Source organism: Lonchura striata, chromosome 1 (assembly GCF_046129695.1).
Source record: "Lonchura striata isolate bLonStr1 chromosome 1, bLonStr1.mat, whole genome shotgun sequence".
NCBI classification, from domain to species: domain Eukaryota; kingdom Metazoa; phylum Chordata; class Aves; order Passeriformes; family Estrildidae; genus Lonchura; species Lonchura striata.
Window position 1 is genome coordinate 128,315,061 of NC_134603.1, and position 19,441 is coordinate 128,334,501.

Genomic DNA, 19,441 nt, shown 5'->3' on the forward strand with positions numbered 1-19,441 from the left:
ATTATTAAAATCCTGTTAGTGATTTTCTGCGTGATGGCAATTGCTATTGGAGAATGCTGATTTTGACTTTGCTTCACCTGGATTCTTTGAAAGGTCTCACTGCCTTTCTTACACCTCCTACAGGGAAGGCACAATGGGGAAAGCCAAATAGGCTGAGGAACATATAACCATCTCCTATGGATGCAATACTTATGGAAGATTGTTTTAAAGAGTCAAGAGTTTAAGTCTGGTTTCTGTCTTCCCATTTTACAGAATCTCTGGAGGTGGTCACTCAAGTAAACTGCTTAGACACCATGGGTGAGTACCTGGAGTCTACTTTTCTCTAATGAACTGAGTCTAACGTGATGAGAGTATCACAGATAAATTTCCTGCTGTCAGTAGCACACCAGAGAAGATTAATAAGAGATGAAAGAATAACTCCTCCTCACAAGAAACAGCAGGTAAAAAGCAAATGGAAAAGACACTTGCTGTGTTCCCTAAGAGCTAATTTTAAATTACACGTACTCAGGTTGTACCCTTTCTGGTGGGAAGAAACCTTGCAACCTGTAGTGTGTGCTCATATGTGGTGGTCTCCAGCATGTCCCAATGTTTATATCTTATGGAGGTTCCCATATCCCAAATCAAAGTTGGTCTTGAAATAAAAAAATATGATAATGGGTAGATGAGAGAGAAGCAGTTGCTTGGTCTCATTCCTACAGTGTTTAACTAAAAAGAGCCTGATCTTTGGCTGACATAAATCGAGTAGCTGTGCTGACCTTTGTGTTTGGTTGTATTTTCTTTTTGTCTCATTGAATTCCCTCACATCCTAAGCTCATTAAACTGTGGCTCAGCCAAATTGTTTTAAAACATGGTTTAAAAGGTAACTGCAGTAGCATACTGTAAGTTTTGGAGCTTCAGGAATTTTTTTTTACAAAGGTATTTGCAATCTAACACAAAAGTTTGCTAGACTGTCACCACAGACTTCTCTTTAGCAGAACTGTTCAGGTGTCTGTGTCTTTGAATTAATGCATAGGTCTGGGGTTCTAGACAAAGGAAGAAAACTTCCTACATTAACAGTGGGGATCTAGGCTGGACAGGCCATCCTGCAACAAATTATTCAATTCTTCTCTTTCATCCTTAAGCTCTTTGCTTGTAAATAGACTGGAAACATTTTGGGCATATTTGTTGCTCAGAATAACTTCAAACTGGAACAAGGTTCACAAGCAAGTCATGTGGAGCCACCAATAGGGGAATTGTTTGCACTGACATCTTGTGGTACAATTTAGTTTGGGGATGGGTCATGATGCAAGGACAAACCTTGACAAACCTGCATTAGTGAAAATACTACTTGTTCAAAATTACATTCACTATACAAGCTTGCAGAGATTTATAGAAAAAGCCACAAGGTTTTTTGAATATGGAAAGCCTCCCATTCCCAGGTCTGTTCCCAAGAATTAGGGGCTACATGGGTTTTATTTAATTAAAAATAAAGAAATAATGTTTTTTTTCATTTTAAAGTAACTGGTTTTCCAAGGCAGGAGAGTTAGTAGACCCATTTCAACATCATATAGTAGAGATATAGAGTTTACCTCCTCTTTCAAGCAGTATAAAAAAGAGATTGTTCAGAACAATGTAAGAATCCAATATTCATAAAGAAAGCATGTGGGTTTTTTTTCCCAAAGACTTATGGGTTAGATAAAAGAACAAAGTACTTCTTGGTCAGTAAAAAAGCTTAGATTTCTGTAGTATGGACAAATAGCTCTGAAATAATTTTACTTATAAGCTTTACTTATCCATTTCAAGCAGTGCTGTCATGTTTTGACATGTCATTTCAAAAGCAGTAGTAAAGCTTCACAGCAGACTTACTCCAGATGTGATTCAAACTAACAGGAAAAATGAGCATTTGTAAAACACAGCACAGTAATGTGCAAAGTGGGCTAAAGAAAAGATAGGTCATTTTTTTGAAGCTGAATGGGCAGAGAGGAAAAAACCTAACAGGAAACTGCTTATTAGTCCAAACACCCAGTAGGTTCAGTATTACTTTCATGTTCATTGAAACTATTAGATATTTTTGATCTAACAGTGATGGTTTAAAGAATAAAAAGACATGCACTCTATGGCTGGCAGCTGCTCACTTCAATGTCTAGCTTAATGAGTTGTGCTCTCATGCTGGGATTTGAAGCAGTCCAGTGAGTGAGGTTTCCCTGCTGTTTCTCTTTGACTGCATTACGCAACCAGCTCGCTTTTATATTTTGATAGTGACATCTATTGGAGCTTTGAAGAATAATATTTGGGAAAAAATCCTAATGTATATTAGTTAAAGCAAAATTGTTGGACAATAAAATTTTAAGTTCAAACAAAAAGCAGATATATCTGTCAAAAAAACATACACAAGAATGAAAATACTGGTGAAAAAAAAAACATGTAGCAGCAGTTCAAATCAGATTCAGGAAGAAAAATGTGCCTTTCTCTTTTTTGATGATGGGTGAACTAAGAAACTTCCCCAGCTGTCTGAAATTTATTTAGAACAAACCCATCCACCAAAGCTGTAACCGCAAAGTGAAACAAATATAATATTTGATTGAATTCTCTATCGATACTCGCAAGACTTTGACAAGTATTAACAGAACCCAATCTAAAAGAGTGGGTGCAGTAGCAGTCAGCCAGTCAGCAGCGACCTGACAAGCCTTCCTCATGAACAATGATGTCTGATGTCTCTGCTGAAAAAGGGACACAGCCATCCAGAGTATTCGGAATGAAATTAGCTCTGCTTTGAATAAGCAAGCCATCTTCATGGGTTATACTGAGAATATGGCTTCTGTCTGTTTGGAGTTTACAATGAAGATCCTAGATCCTAGACTTTTTCAGAAGTGTAAGACTGATAAACAATTAGTAAGTGTGGCCAGTGGATTTATATTGCACTAAATTACCTAATGTATATACATTTTTTCAAATATGTATGCACTGTGAAACAGCTCTAGCAGTCAGTCCCTGGTGTCAAGAGTAGGCAGTATTGAGTAAGGCTACCTTGCAAAATCACTAGGAGAAGTTTGGAGATAGGAAATGTGCAAGGACAGTGTGCTATAGCAAGTACTCAGGACTTCTTCAGGACCTTTCCTTTCTGTTTGTTCTTTATTCTGAGAACTTTCAGAGTTCCTCAATGCACACTGGAGAAATGCAAATTTTCCTCAAGCCACCTCTCTTCATCCCCATCTGGGTAATGATGAATATCATCATATGAAAGTTTAATTTTAATTTGCTAGAAGTTGTAATTTTGGGACTTTTTCCTGGCTTCTTCTTTTCTACAAAAATATGATAAAGAATTCCCTGTAAAAGCACCAGGAGGTTTCCTCCTTGCCTCAGATTATAGATTTTTGCTAGGGTTTTATCTTGGTTTGGGTTTTTTTGCATATGGTTTGATTTCAGTTAATTCTGATTTTTAAAGAAAATGTATTTTCTCAAGAAACCAAAGGTTTGTCTGGGATTGTACTTCCTGATATTGTTTCATGTATCTTAAAATTTGGTTTTGCTTTTATTTATTCTGGTATGTCTTCCCCAGTAGCAACATGGCTATATCCTATTCACTCCATTATGATAATAAGCCCACACATCAGTCAGGGAACTAGTCAGACAGGGAACTTACTATGAAATGAGAAGGTGAAGTATGATCTTAGAATAGCAAACGTAATTGACTCAAACAATCTTAGTGCAAAAGTACTTCACAAAGCCTCAAATTACTTTACTGTTTTCTGAATGGCTTGTTTTGCAGATTTCTATGTCTAAATCCCAGAATATACCACATAAAATAATTTATGATGCAGTTATTGTTTTCATATAAATCACATATCCATTTCTCCTGCTGCTGAGTGAGAAATGTTCAATTTTTAGAGTCAGTGGTATGTTCTCCATTTTTATTCACCCTTTACAGAGCCTGCAGGAGAAATTAAATGTTAATGATGTTGTAAAGACACTTTTTATAGTGAAAATATATCCAAATTAATCACCCCTTTCATTTATTCAATAGGAATTCTGTCATACTCTTTGGTAATTTCAGATTGTAAAAGAATAAAATAGGAAGCAATTAAGTAGTTTAGTTAGCATATTGTGACTTTTCTGTGCAAATATCGCTGCCTAAAAATAATCGTGGTTTGGTACTGTGTCCATTTCACTTTTGTGGACAATTTTCATTACATAGTTCATGTGAGCAATAACTGCAGAGTCACTTCTCTCTGCTTTCAAGATGACTGGTTGCACAAATCAATATAAGGAGTGAATACTAGAAGCAAAAAGTTTAATTTTCTAAGCTTGAAGATAAATATTCAGGAAGGAATTTATTTAATTTAAACTAGTAAAACTCACTAATGTCTCTTGTGGGTACTTAGCAGGTGAGATCACCAGAAACAGAGGGATAGGGATATCACAAGGGAATTTTATATATGTATCTAGATCTGTTTTCCAGCATGGCCAGGAGCTTCTAATATACCTGCCTATTCTCAACCAGACTGAAAAGGTACTTAGACCTCTGCTGTTCTATCATGCAATTGGGTCCATTAAGCTCAGAAAGGCTCCAGCACGATTTGCACGGCGCTGTGCTGATAAGCTCCTTGGAACATTGTGCACTGAGAGCACAGAACAGAGACATCCTGGCTGAGCCTGTCCTGTCTTATTAAAATCCACCTTCATCTCAGCTGTGACAGAGCACAGCTGTGTGCAGAGCCACCTGGATGCCTGCTCCATGGCTTTGCCCACTGTTCATCCTATAGGGGTAGCGTGCTAGTTCAGGTGCATCACTAAGTCCATGGTGATACAAGCTAGTAGAAAGGCACTGCTTTGAAGAAATGATCCCTCCCAATGGCAGCTAAAGAGCTTTCCCAAAGATAAAGCAAAATATTATTAAGATAAACAGAATAAAGAACATAAATATGCAGGGCAAGGTCTAAAGCTAACTAAATGAATAGTTGTGTTAAAAATATACTAGGAGTGAATCTGAAAGAATTGTAAAAAGAACTCATCAGCAAAGAAAACTATGCCTAGGAAGCTTTACGCTACTAAAGATCAATTGAGAGCTCGAAAACATTGAGCTCAGAAGCTGTAAAAGGAATGGAAAAATAAATTCTAAAAGTATATCTACATATCCAAATAAATGCCCTGTTTCACTTTTAAATTAAAAGGAAAACATAGAACATGAAAGCAAAATGAGGACTATTAATGAGTTTGAATATATAAAAAGGAAATAACTCTTGGAAACAAAACTAGGTAAGCTTAATGAGTTCAGCTTTGGGCATCCATTATTTAGTGTTCCAAAATAATGAAATAATAAGGATGCTTTCATCCCTGGGGAACAACAGAAATTGCACTTCTATTAGATAAAAAGAGAAAATAATTAAAGCAATTTGATGCTCATTATTCTGACCTTTGTAGACTTCGAAAGTGTTTAAGAAGTGAAGAAAATTTTAAAGTGCTCAGGTAAATAAGAAAAACAGTAAAATGGTTAACAAAAGCAAGGTCATTTCAGATTAAATTGCTGCCATTTCTCCATGAGGTAAGTGATTTTTTTAGACAAGAAGAGTATATTATTTATCATTACTTTAACAATTATTGCAGCATTTGAAAGAGACTGTGATAAATGCAGTAATAATAAAATATGCAAGGAAGCAGAAAAAATTGATTACTAAATAAATAGATCTTTTCACCCTCAAGAAAAGGAATATGATTGTGTTTTATAAAATCAAAAGTAGAAAGGGATGCTTCTTCCTTTATATTGAAAAAAATTGGTAACGTCAAATGAAGTTATAGGGCATTAGGTTCAAAAGAAAATGAAGTTCACTTACCACATAATTAAACTGTGAACTTTACAGCTGTAGAATATTATTAATGCAAAAAATGCTTTTGGAGTTCAAAAATAGTTTAATTTATGGAATAATTAAAAAAATCTTTCATTAGCTGTTCAACACAAAAATCATATACTTTCCCTAAGCAATTATGTGAAAGGGAAATTCTGGTCTCTTGCAATTCACCTGTTCTAATTTTCTTGGATGAAGCTGATAAAAAATACCATGGGAGTTAATATTAGACTCTTAGAGGCTCAGTCTTGGGGTTATTATTATTTAACTTTTCTCCAATTACTTTGGCACAGAATGTTTGAGTGAAGAAATGAAAATTAGCTGATAAAGCTGAAAGACATTGGGACAGACATATCTGGATATAGTATAACTTAAATAAATAGGATAACAGAAATTTAATGAACTCCAGTAATGTGAACAGCAATGTCATTCACTGAAAGGCTAATGACAAAAACCTGCTGCTAACTCAAAGGACGGGTGACTAAGTGTAATTGAGAAGGAGTAGCTGGGTTTGCTAGTCAGTTCCAGGGGCCTCTAAAGATTGAGAAAGGAGGTGTTGTGCAATGAGAAATTCCTTGTTAGGGGGAAAGGCTTAATGCTGTTTTTGCAAGATGCTGATGAAATCATCTCCATATTACCACAATATTAGATACAGTTCCAGTTACCTATGTGCAGAAACAGGTGAAAAAGGCTATTTGAAGACTGTAAAAGGAGTCATCTTTATAAGAAATAAAAACTTAGAGGTATTAATATTGCTTTCTCCAGGCTGTCTGTAGATTGCATGGTAGCTGGAATTAACAGGGAATTCCTCTTGTTCAGATTGAGGACACAATACTCTTTTCAGATGGCATAATCATCTGCCATAGTGAGGGAAAGATGGAAAGTTCTTGGTGTGTGCCAGCAGGTAGTCAAAACACAACTGTGGTGCACACCAGAACCCAAGGTGAAAAAAAGGTCAATTTGCATATAACATTTGAGTCCTCAGGGATTAAATATTAAAAAGCAGAAGCCAGTAAACTAATTGGCATGGAAGCCTTAAGATACAATGGAAAAAGCATTCATCAATAAATTTAGAATAAAAATTTGAAAGTAGATGTTTTGGAATTTCTTCCTAACAGAGCTGGTAGGAGTATCAGTAGTAGCCTGTAGTATCAGAGTTTCTTGCCCTTCCTGTCCTAAACAGAGTAATATATGCATTCTTATGGTATAAAGTGAGAGAAAGAAGTGAATGCTTCTTTTCTTGCCATCTCTTGCAGACAGAAAAGCAGAATTACTCATCTAAGTAAAAACTCACCAAGATTGGGTGTCATTAAGTGCAGACACCTTAAAGGCCCAACCATGTGGGTGGGTGCCTTGATAGGGTAAGAGAGACTGCTAGAAGAGACAAAACAACCCAAAAGTAGTGGGGAATAAAGATTTCAGCTTTTCAATGTCTTCCACCTTCTATAGTAACTGAATCACAGATGAATCACAGAATATTCTGAGTTAGAAATGGCCCACAAGGAACATGGAGTCCAGCTTTTGAATATGAATAGCCCATATGGGGATTGAACCCACAATTTTGTCATGTGATATTTCCATGTATTTGTTACTGTATTTGAGGCATTACTGAGATTTGCATAGGAATATTATGACTAAATTAGACTTATTAATGTCATCACTTGTAAATTCATATACAAGCTTAGACCTTGATATTTAACAGCAGATGTGATCAAGATAAAATATTTTGCAGATGTAATTTGGTGCTTGCAGCAAGGAGATGTGACTGACAGATGATGCACTCATATTTACAGAATGTGGTTCCATCATCCTGACACCTAGCATGCTCTTCATTCACAACGGGTTTGATATCTGGTAAGTTTATATTTAAATGAGGTTTTATCTTTACTAATAAGAATTTGTGGTAACATGGTAACAGGTTTTATTCCACTTATATCACAGAGTGTGCCCTTTATTTGTGTGGAGCAATGTTTCCTGATTCAGTGTATTTTTTATATATTCTCTGACTTGATTGATATTGATACACTTACTGCAATTCTTTCACAAATTTATCAAACTATGTTTTCTAAACTTAAATCAGAGAAACAGAGTGCTTGCTTATGTGTCACTTTTTTTTAATTATTTTGTTTTCTGGGAATCTTAAATAGTACTTTATTATGTCCTGTAACTGTTCTACTTTTTGTTTAAATATTTTAGGATAACATTATTTATAAAAATCAGAGTTCTTGTCCTGTATTTAAGAAAGACACCAACAAAATATTTCATTAAAGAAGGAATAGAAATTTATTTCAGATCTTTTTAACTGAAGTAAAGTTAGCATCTTTTCCCCTCCTCTTATTTATATTGCTGTAAGATGAGGGCCCTTTTCATTCAGTCTTTCATACTGCTAAAAACTGAACACCCTTATTTCATTCTTATCACTGCATTTCATGTTGTTTACTACTTTTATCTCCAAGATGTTGCTTGATGCTGTGTTAATCCATTGACTTATTGCTATTACAGTATTTCACAGCTCTCCTTTGTTGCTAAGCTCCTGCATAAATGACCTTGGCACTTTCCCTCTGTTAACACTGCTGTTATTTTTTCTTCAAATTTTGCTCTTCAAATTGTAACAAATAATAGGCCTAACCAAATCTCTATATGTTTCTAGATACTTGTAGTTAACTTAGGCTGTTAATAGACCAAGCATGGAAATTAGGCTAAACGAAGTACAGCAGGGGACCTTGTTGCCCGTAATACAGGTGATTCAATAGGGAAATTGTGAGGAGGAGTTTTTTCCCTCTTCCTCAGGCTTTTCACTAATGTAATGAAAAGGGATATTCCATTATGGAGGTATGTGTTATGACAAGCTGTTAAAGTGGTATAAATAATGAAAAAAATTGGTTTTTACAATCTTTTTACTATATACTTTAAAAGTATTTTGGTGCTTCTTGTGATGTTTTTGGTGTTGCTTTTATTCTGGTATGAACTATAGCAAAAGATCTTTGTCTTTAGCTTACGAGCATATTTGTTTTATTATGTTCTTGACTTTGTTTTTTCCATTTTTTGCTCTTTCATTTGCATCTTGCTCACTTTCTGTTTGATTTATTCTCAGACCTTTTTCCTTCAATAACCTTAAGAAAGAGTTAAAGGTCTACTTTTAGTGGCTGGGATTTTGGTGTTTTTTTTTTTTTTTTTTTTTTTTTTTTTTTTTTTTTTTTTTTTTTGTTGTTGTTTTCCAGCTGGGGTGATTTTGCCTCCTCTTAGAAATAGGCATTTAATTTTCTTGACTATTATTCAGATAATACAACATTTCTATTTTAATAAATGAAGGCTCTTTTCTTAAAATATTTTGTGTAGATTTGAAGTACCCTCTACTCAGACAAAAATTTGTAGAGAAGAAAATAGCAAAAATCAAATGTGATGATGGCCATCACAGTCACTCATCTTAGTGACTAGCAGGTCCAGAGGGCTGTCTTCCTCTTTTCTAGACTGTGCTGGCAGACACTCTTTCTTACTGTATTAAATGACAGTGTGTTATTTTGTCTGTGCCAATCTGTTATCTCTTTAGGACAGAGATCATGTCTTCTTAGAATTTAAAACTATGAATGGCAATGCAAGAATAGCTCATAACTTTCTCTCTCTTTACATATTAATTACCTTAGCATAATTTAAGTTGTAAGTGTCTCAGTATGTGTCCTGAACATTATTTTTACTGAAGTGTGTCAATTTTCATTACATTTAATGAATACTTATTTAATTTCCTATCTCACCTCTGAGCCCATTTTGTTAATGGCAGGATTATTCTTGCATCCCTCTGAGTCTTGAATACTCTGCTTATTTTAGTATCATCTGCAAATTTAATGGTCTGACTTATTACAGATTTATGTAGGCCATTGAATAAAATATGAAAATCTGCTAGTATTAATATACAATCCTGTGAGACTTCACTTCTCAGCAGCTACCTTTCCATTTTCCATCCAATCCCCTGTTTTTCTGGGTAGTAAATGATACCTTGGTACTGCACAAACATCAAGGCAGGCAACAGCATCAGCTCTGGAGTCAACTGAATTTATCACAGTGTTACAGGAAAAGCAGATGCCCTAAAAACCCAAACCCATCAAGGATGGGAGAGTTAGACTTCAGGCTACAGACTTTCAGATGTGAATGCTGAGTCACAAGTGCTTGATATTGGGATAAAAGTTTTAATAAAGATTTACTCCATCCACAACAAAGCATCCTGAATGATAACAATGATCCATCATTTTGACTTTACTCCGAATCTTTTTAAGACCCCAGCTAAGTCATGACTCTTGGTTTATATAGGCTAATAACATTTTTCATTTTTAAAAGTAACCAGATTTCTTTAACATGATTTACTCTTTCCATATCCACAATGACTCATAATTTTTAAATTGTGCTTATATAATTATATCCTCTAAAATTATCAATAAATGTAACATCTCTTTCTTAAAGATCAGACTCTGAGGAATAAAACTTCCTTGATTTATCTCTGGAGATAAAATGCTAAAGGTGTTCACAGCAGGATTAGGCAAGAGACTGAGAGCTCTGGAAAAAAGGTTTGAAACTTGGTACTGGAAGGAACTTCCATTATTATTGGAGTAGTAGGGAGTACAACACTTATAGATTCAAGAGCAGAAGAGCTGAGAGGAGCTTGGTTTGTGATTGTACAAACAAACTGTGAGAAAGAGCAAACAAACTGTGAGAAAGAACTGTGTGAAGTATTTTTATGTGAAGATTACAGATGTGTAATCATAGGCAAATAAAAGAAAACAGGCCTTGGAGCTGGAGGTGGGGGGACTGTACTGGCACCAGTTTGGTGAGCAAGAGTTAGGGAAGCCTGGATGCTTATGTAAACTATATTATCACATCAAGAAAGGGGGAAGCTGAAAGGTTGAATATGAGTAAATTAGTATAAAGGTGTGGGGTTTTTCATTTTCCCCTGAAATGTATAAGCCGTAAAGTCAGGGCTTAAAGCTTGCCTTCATTTCTGGAGTCAATAATGAAATACTGTAAAATATGAGCACTGCAGGTTTGATTGTGAATCTGACAGGTGGTGTAATAAATCATATTGTTCCTAATAGCTAGAAGAGTAGTGCAAAAGCATAAATAATTTCTAAAAATGTCATGCATTCTGGTCTGGATGAGGTGGGGCTTTTGCGGATGCTTTATTGTCTATTTTGGGATTTTTTAGTACTATAGTTCTACCTTTGAATTACAAGTGTCTGAGTCATTTTCTGTTACAAATAATAAAAATCTAGAGAGCTGAAGTGTTCAATCAAGCAATTGAGGAAAGAAGACAACTTGGAGAGGAGACTTATCAATGATGCCTTTGTAGCACACAGGCTGTGAGCAGAAAATTGCTGCCATATTACTTCATTGTGGGGAGAGGAGGAGGAAAAATTAGCAAGTAGTCACTATGTTGTCAGAGCCAGATTTAAAACAAAACAATAGGGATGGTCCTTCACATATGTAGTTGAACTGTAGAACCTCTAGTCAAGGAATATGCTATGTTCTAAAAACTCACACTAGCACTAACAATGAATGTCTCCTCCATGAGCTTGTACGTGTCTAAAAGAAAGAAAGTGTGTCATAGGAGGGACTTAAAATTAAGAGATTGAAGGCTGGTGGAAAGCTAAGTTCCCTGTTCTTATATTTCCTCCTTTATCATTGACCTTTTTTTCCCCCCTTAGCCATAGTAGTTGCTTTTGTTTTGTGTTCAGCTGCAAAAAGCCACAGCATACCGGTTTTCTTGGCTGTGGGGAGAACAGAGATCTGGTGACTTCATATATTGATCTGTTCCACTTTCTTCTTTGACATGACCTGTAAGATGTGCATTAAGGCCATGCAAGTGAATATTTTATAGTGCTGGTGTTGGAAATTGCTAATACTAGATCAGGTTCATTAGTTATAATCTTCTAAATTCTTCTGTAGTGGGGTTGGTAAGTAGAAACCCTTTAAAAGGAGAAGGAACTAGAAATGCATATATTTCAGATAGTCGCAGCTGATATCCTAGGTTTCCCAAGTAAAGGCCTAGTCTTTCCCTGTAATAGTCCTTCACCTCAAGTATTGGTGTGCAGTTCTAGGCACCACAATATTAGAAAGCTATAAAGGTACTGGAGAGCATCCAAAGGAGGGCAGTGCAGATGGCAAAGGGTCTGGGGAGGAATCTGTATGAGGAGGGGCTGAGGTCACTTGGTCTGTTCAGCCTGGAGGAGACTGAGGGGAGACCTCACTGCAGTTACAACTTCCTCGCGAGGGGAAGAGGGGCAGGCACTGATCTCTCTGGTGACAAGTGGTGGGATCCGAGGGAATGGCCTGATGTTGCATCAGGGGGAGGTTTAGGATGTATATTAGGAAAATGTTCTTCACCCAGAGGGTGGTTGGGCACTGGAACAGGCTCCCCAGGGAGGTGGTCACAGCACCTAGCCTCAAAGAGTTCAAAAAGCATTTGGACAACGCTCTTGGACACATAATGTAATTCTTGGAATTGCTCTGTGCCGGGCCAGGAGTAGGACTTTATGATCCTTCTGAGTCCCTTCCAGCTCAGGATATTCTATGATTCTTTGACAAATGCAGCTCAATAGCGTAGACACAGAAAGGAAAAACACAGGTAATGTTGAGGGTGATGCTAACAGTGTGATCCAGGCATTTCCCAGCCTTTTTAAGGAGTCAGTAGCTGCAGTATTTGCTTTTCAGGAACCACCACCACACGACCCACCCCTTCTTTTGTATCCTCGATCTTGGAGGATAATGGCATGGGGAGAAAGTGGGCGCTACATCCCTGGTTTTATACCTTACACCTTGGGAACTTACAGTTCTGTCCGGATTTATGTCTATGCGTGGGTGAACTATAAGGAGAAGGTGTGGGAGAGCAATTTTACAAGGCTGGCAAACTACTGCTCAATAGCCTTTAGTCATCTGCAAGGCGTTTCACCAGCTGATATACCTTATTAACAGCAAAGGCTAGGTATTTATAGAGCCACTGCATCCAGAGATTCTTTCACAGACAAGCTGTTCATACTCTGCAGGAACCACATCACTTGGCGTAGGAGGTTGAGCAGTCTTTATTGAGGCAACAGTGTGACCTCATACCCTGCTGCTAACAGAGGCAGAACAGCACTTGAAGATTAATTTTCTATTTCTTTCCCCCAAGGGTGTGAAAATGTATCTCTTTTAGGTTCGGTCTCATATCAAAGAATGAGGTGGAAAAGTTCAATTCTTTCACTCTTCCCCAATTATTAGGTAGAGAAATAATTCTATTAAGTTATCTGATACACAGATGATTAATCTTACATTTTATCAACACAACATTTTTAAGTCACTATGAAGGAAAAAAAAGTGTAAGTCCTAAAGAAAAGGAGAAAAATAAGTTCTAAGATTTCATTTCTTGTACATTCCCATGTGATGTTAACAGCTCCTGGTTAGAAAATGCTCTATATTTTTTTCAAAATGCACTTTCCCAGTCTTGGGATGGACTACTGATAAAAATCATGAGTTCTGGACATTTCTTGCACTTAATTTAACCTAGACTTACTTAATAGACTGGTAGACTATAGCTAATGAAAAGAGCAGAAACAGCATAGCACATCCAAATGTGGTATTTTAAAACTGCATTGGTACAATCAATATCTGATTCATAATAGTAGAAAGTAGGAGCTGATATTTGAGAATTATAACAGTAGCATAGACCAGTGAACCATCTACTGTAGCACTCAAAGGTCAGTCCATATGTGATGCTGTGGAAGCCGACAGCTTCAAGTTTTACTTTGAAAAACGGTGATGCAATACTACTCATTTATCTCATTTCACATATGTTAGTTAATGTACAATTACTTTTGTACTGGAAAAAGGATATAAATACAGAAATTTTTAGAAAGAGCTTCTTAATGAAGTGGAGAAAAATTGTAAACTAGCTACTGTTTGTTTTTCATGAAGGAGATCCAGAGATTCATTGCATTGTTTGTAGACCCGTGAGGCACTACACTCCTCAGCTGCAGCATTGTAAGAACAGCCATGAGTCAAAGGCTTTGAGACATTCAGGAAAGTGACAAACACTGGGAGATGCTTCTAAACCTCTTCAAGCAGCTAGAAAACAAAGTGTTTAGTCAGAAAACAGATTATTTTGGGCTACTTAGTCTTGGGAACTCTGAGGCAGAAGCTGATTCTAGCTCTCTGCTACTGAAATCCCAATTCAGGATTTTTGGTGTGAAAGAAGTTACAGAAATTTGGAGACTATTTTTCTTATTTGATTCACTCCTTGGAAAACTGGTACAGATTTGTGAAATAAGCAATCATGGCTATGAAATGCCTTGTTTATATTTTTGGGGTGTTAACATAAATGGAGGGTTAGTTCTCTTGTGATGATTCTGTGAGAAATAGGTCATCATTCAAGATTACATTCTTGAAGATTTTCATTAAAACCACTTTTCACCATCAAAGAATAATTCTCCAAATTCTACTCTACTTTCTCTGGTAAAATTGCAAAGCAATCTTTTTGCTGACTGCTTTTAGAAATGCAGTGATTGAGGTACTAGTGGTACTCCTATTCCTATTTTTATTATTATTATTATGCAAATTTTTTAGGTACTTTCAATAAATATTCAAAAAGGGAATCTTTTTATCTAATTGTACCTAGAAGCTGAAAGTGCCAACCATCTTGGACTCTGAATTTTCTCCATACCTTTCACAATAAGAATTTTGTCAGGAAAATATATTCTGCTATGAACTGGTTTGGAAGTAGCTATTGTTCTATAATGAGTGGTCATTAAATGGGGCTAACTTTAACCCTCATTCCTCACATCCTCTTTATTTAATGGGAACTGCACCCCTTGGTGTAATTCTGTCAGCAAAATACATGTCATTAAGGTGATGCAAAGTGTTCTGATGAGGATGACAGGGTAACTTTGTTTTAGTTGGTGGGAGCAGCATATTTGCAAATGTTCCTTTCCCAAGTACTTCTCAGTGAGCAGTTGACATTAACCAATTGTGTCTGGCCTAAGTTTACACGTAATGTAATGTAATGTAGTAATGATGATTCTTACGATCATCTCCCCAGACAGCTGGTGCTAGACCTTGGCATTTTGGAACAGCAGGATGTTTCAAAAAAAACCCCAAGAAAACACCATACTTAGCTTAGTTTATCCCTTTAACATTTAAAGTAATTCCAGAGCTATATATGCTATATCTGCTTTCTCCTGTCGTGCAGCATAGAGAGCACAATGCCTGCAAACAGACCATTGGCTTCAACCTGAAAAACATTTCAGGAGAAGAAATTAAAATTCTAACCTGTCTTTTGCTTGAAGGAGCACATTTTCAAGGAGTTGTTTTTTATAATCTAAGGTTGTTGGTCAGATCTCTCTTGAAACCCTGATGACAAGTTGAAAATAAATTCCAGTGCCTCAGAAATGTTCAAAAGGAAAACTTAATTTGTTGGAGGTTTTTGCTTGAAGTGTGATAATCTGTGCAGGCACTGGACTTATGTAAGAAATATTTCTGTTTCATAAGATAAAAGTAATAATATTGTTATGTCTTAATCTATTTGCCTTTTCTTATGTGGTTGTCTTAAAATGTGCTTTATTTTCTTTAGTTAGAAAAAGTTTTTCAAGTATTTGGAACAAGTTTTTTAGAAAGGGTAGATTAAAACACTGTAGTTTGAGAAAGTTGCACAGCTACAACAGATACTCTCTAAAATAATGGTTTAGAGTGGAGCTGATAAGAGGTTGGATAATAGGCCAGAAACAGGATGTCTGTACTCCATCAAGGACTAAATGATATCTATATAAAGCAACACTGCAATTGTAAAATCAAGACAGTTAGACTGGAAAAGATCCAAAAATAACATTTGAAGATATGTCATAAACAGACCATGTGGTTCTGATAAAAGACTAGAATGACACTGTATTTAGCACATAGGTAAAGCAAAGTCAATTCTAAAGTCTTAATAGTTGCCTGATTACATCCAGTAAAAAAACAGTCAGCATGATTCCCTGTGTTATGAAATAGAGCCGTGGCTTTGATACTTCTTATTCAAGCTGCAGCAGAGGTAGTTCCATGTGGTGTTTGGACCCAGTGCATAGGGCTATTCTCATTCTTTGTCATGTCTGAAGAAGGAACCCACTGGCTAAAGGCAGAACCCTAAGGACAGCTGAAAAAATATGGTCTGTGGTTGGTCCAGGAACAGTTTTTCCTCTAATTCAATCACTGTCCTGGATTGGTAGTGGTTGAATTGTTGACATGTTTGCTGCAGACATTGGAAAAAGTGGACCCAAGAGGCAAGAAGTAACCAAAATGGAGCATCCTTTCCAAGAACTGCAAGTTCCAGGACACTGTGGCTTCATCACCAGCTTTGACAAATTAATTGCTCCATATTTAGGTATCAAACCCTGCCTCAGGAAGCATTTGGAAGCCACCAGACAAAATTTCAGATGATCTCCATGAATTAACACCTTTTCAGGCTCAGGTGTTTCTGATCCACAGATTTATCTGTCTTACTGTGGTGAGGGGTATATCCCTAAAAACAACAGCTCCTCAACATGTAATTGTCTTAAAATGTCTTGGATCTGTCATCTTAGGCTTACAACTACCAAAGGGCAGATAGAAAATTGCTGTATATATTAGAAATCCAGAAAATATGGGTTTAAGATAAAAACAAACCACAAACCCTCAAAATCAAACAAAACAAAGCCAACCCAAAAGATCTAATCATCTGAGCTCCTGTCTGAAGATGCAGAGAGAGGAATAGATTCTGTATTGTGGAAAAAGCATATATGGACAAAATAGAATGAAATAGTTTAGGTCTATTTGAGTATTGTTTATTCCTCAGACTTTTAAATGAAGGAGTCTGTCCTTTTATCTACCTTAGTAATAACTACTGTTCTGAGTGCTTCATTCTTTGATTGAAAAATAAACCTGGAAAATGATGGATGAAATTTCTAATTTCAGAATTTTTTGCAATTTTAGGGACCATATTTGATTCATATTACAGCTCATTAATGATGTCTCTGAAGTTAGTTTGTGTCTTATGCCAAGCATTCAGGCTGCTACCAAAGAAGTGGCAGCATATTTTGATGGATGGAATTGAGGGTTTACACAAGTCTTAACTGAAGCCTCTGTTCTGCCTTAAAGCATGAAAAAAGCTATATCCAGGTAATTAGACACAGTGAATAATTGTAGGATTATCATTCTATCCAGCAACAAGCTTTGTTAAGGGTAGTTTCATATCACTCCGAGGAGAGGCCTCTTGCCTGCTAACAGCCTCGAGAAGGAATCAGAAAGGGATTAAAATTCATAAGTATCCTTTGAATTACTATTTTTAGGGTGTGTAATCTGTATTGTAACTTCTTTAGAAAAGAGCATTTGAGAAGGTCAAGATCTATTCAGGAAGCATCAGAGCTACAATTCTCATGGGACAAAACACAGCAATTATTCCAGAAATAAACCTAGTTACAAGAAGCAACTTTTTTATATTATTATTATTATTGTTTAGAACTTCTTGGGCCTGGGTATTAAATTAAAGTCAGGTATGCTCTCTGCCTTCCAAAAGCTCAAAAATTGTCATGGAATGCAAATTCTCTCTAAATGGTTATTTAAATTTTGTTTTGTTTTTGAGGTCTGTGACGTACAATGACTTCCCATTAACTTCAGAATGGTGATTTATCACTTAAATCAAGAGCCAAGTATTTTGTGATCCTGCCTACTCAAATCCCAGTTGGGCACTATGAATAATTGCAAGTATGGAACATAAATACTAGGCAAAAAGACAGATTCTTTTGTTTATAAAGTCATTAAGCACTATAGAGTATGCAAATTCCCCAGGTATTCAACTTCAGCTGTTGTGGGACTTATTTTTGTTTGCATTTTGGGGTGGTTTTTTTAATGCCTGTTTAGATAGAGAGAGATGTGTACAGCCTGTTCTGATCCAAAGTTGAACAGAAAGATAATGTTATTACATTTAAATTTCTTAGAAAATGTCAACATTTTAGGGTTTCAGTTGGTCATTGGAAAGAAAACGGTGATCTTCCTCCTGCTAATCTAATTTCTTTTATTCTGACAGAATTGAAAAAAATAGATTAGGGGGTACTGTTGGAAACTGGAAATACTTGTCTTTCATCTGACTAATGTCAGTGTTTGAAGCGAGCAATTCCTTCTGCTCTACCGTCGTCTTAGAGCAGCCACGATGTTGCTGCCTATTGGAGGAGCCTGAGGGAGTAGTAATGTTACATTCAGTGAGCCACAGAGTGATTTACAGCAGACTGCCTGGCAAGGTTCAATTCTGTGCCCATCAGGGGAGGAAGGACACACCTAATTTACTCATACGGGACTTTAGCTTCAAAGGTTTTCAATGACATTTAACTCTCAGTGACTGCATATAAAACATTAGGTGTACCAGACAGGCTGGTTATCTTGATCCCAGGAGGCACTTTTGCATTTCTCCTCCCTTAATATTCAACTTCCAGGATTTCCAGTGTTGCTGAGTACTGAGAAAGTGTAATCCATTTGCTTTTGGTAATGCAGTATATGTGGAAAAGTTTAGTGTATAATAGTTTAAAAGCCAATGGAAAACTGTTGTGTTTTTTTTTTTTCCCCTGTGGCTAAAGTTGCTTTATAAAGGAGTACTGTACAATAAGAAGCTTATGTAATAATCTCTAAAATATATAAAATTATTATTATATAACTGGAGTATAAAAAATACCTGACAGGTCACCAGTTAAACTTTAGGATCTCTAGTCACTCATGCTAAATTGAATGGAATTGACCAAAGATTTGTCAAAGAATATGAAGCATATAATTTAGTATCAATACAGGATGCAAAAAATAGTTTAATCTAGTGTGATGGAAACCTTATTTTAAAATGGCAATCAATATATTTTTGATGCAAAAAGTAACTAATAGCTACACACAGAGAGTAGATCTAAAACCTATTTTATTTATTCCTAACACCTGGCTCTCTACGCAAAAAACATACACTAAAATAAATCATAGAAAGCATGGATTTTTTTCCCCCTAGTAGTTCACAGATGGATACTTGATCAGCCAGTTCTCAGAATAAAGAGAAAGATTTTCTTAATTTTACTTATAATGTATCTCTCACAGTAGCTCCCATTTCAGACCAGCTTAAAACTTGAAAAGGTGCAAGAATAAAATTCCCTTTTCTCTGCCCTTGTCCTCATATAATGAGAAAGAAAATGTTTTCTGAAGGAGCTTCTAGAAACTCTTCCAAGAGAAGTAATTGCCAAACAATATTGAATGTTTGGAGGAGTTTAGAAAAGAAGAGTGTGTGAATACTAAACTTTGCATTAGGTACAAATCTGACTGTATAAGTCTCTTTATGTAACTTAACAGCATGAGCTTGTCATAAAAAACAGTTACTCATCAATCAAAAAAAAGGGTAAGGAAGGTAGACACTTGTGTCTTAGAAATCTGTGCTGTGTTGTCTACATTTCATCTAGTATTTTCCAAAAATTGTAGCAGTGGATCATTATTCAGTGTTTTAAAGCAGAAACATTTCACAATCCCAGTGGGTCATAATGTTGAAATATTAATGGCTTCTTCCTTTTTGCCTTCTATTCTCAGAGTTTTTTGGTTTTTTTTTTTTTTTTTTGGTTGTATGATAAGTT

At 36.1% G+C, this 19,441-nt stretch overlaps 1 long non-coding RNA gene across 1 annotated transcript in view; it reads left to right on the forward strand.

The window, feature by feature from the left end:
- Positions 1–254: 254 nt before the first annotated feature.
- Positions 255–19,441, forward strand: part of LOC110474679 (uncharacterized) — a 34,631-nt gene continuing 15,444 nt past the window's right edge. The window contains exons 1-2 of the long non-coding RNA XR_002466139.2: positions 255–297; positions 7,616–7,676. This is a non-coding gene — a long non-coding RNA (uncharacterized LOC110474679). The remainder of the gene's footprint in view (positions 298–7,615; positions 7,677–19,441) is intronic.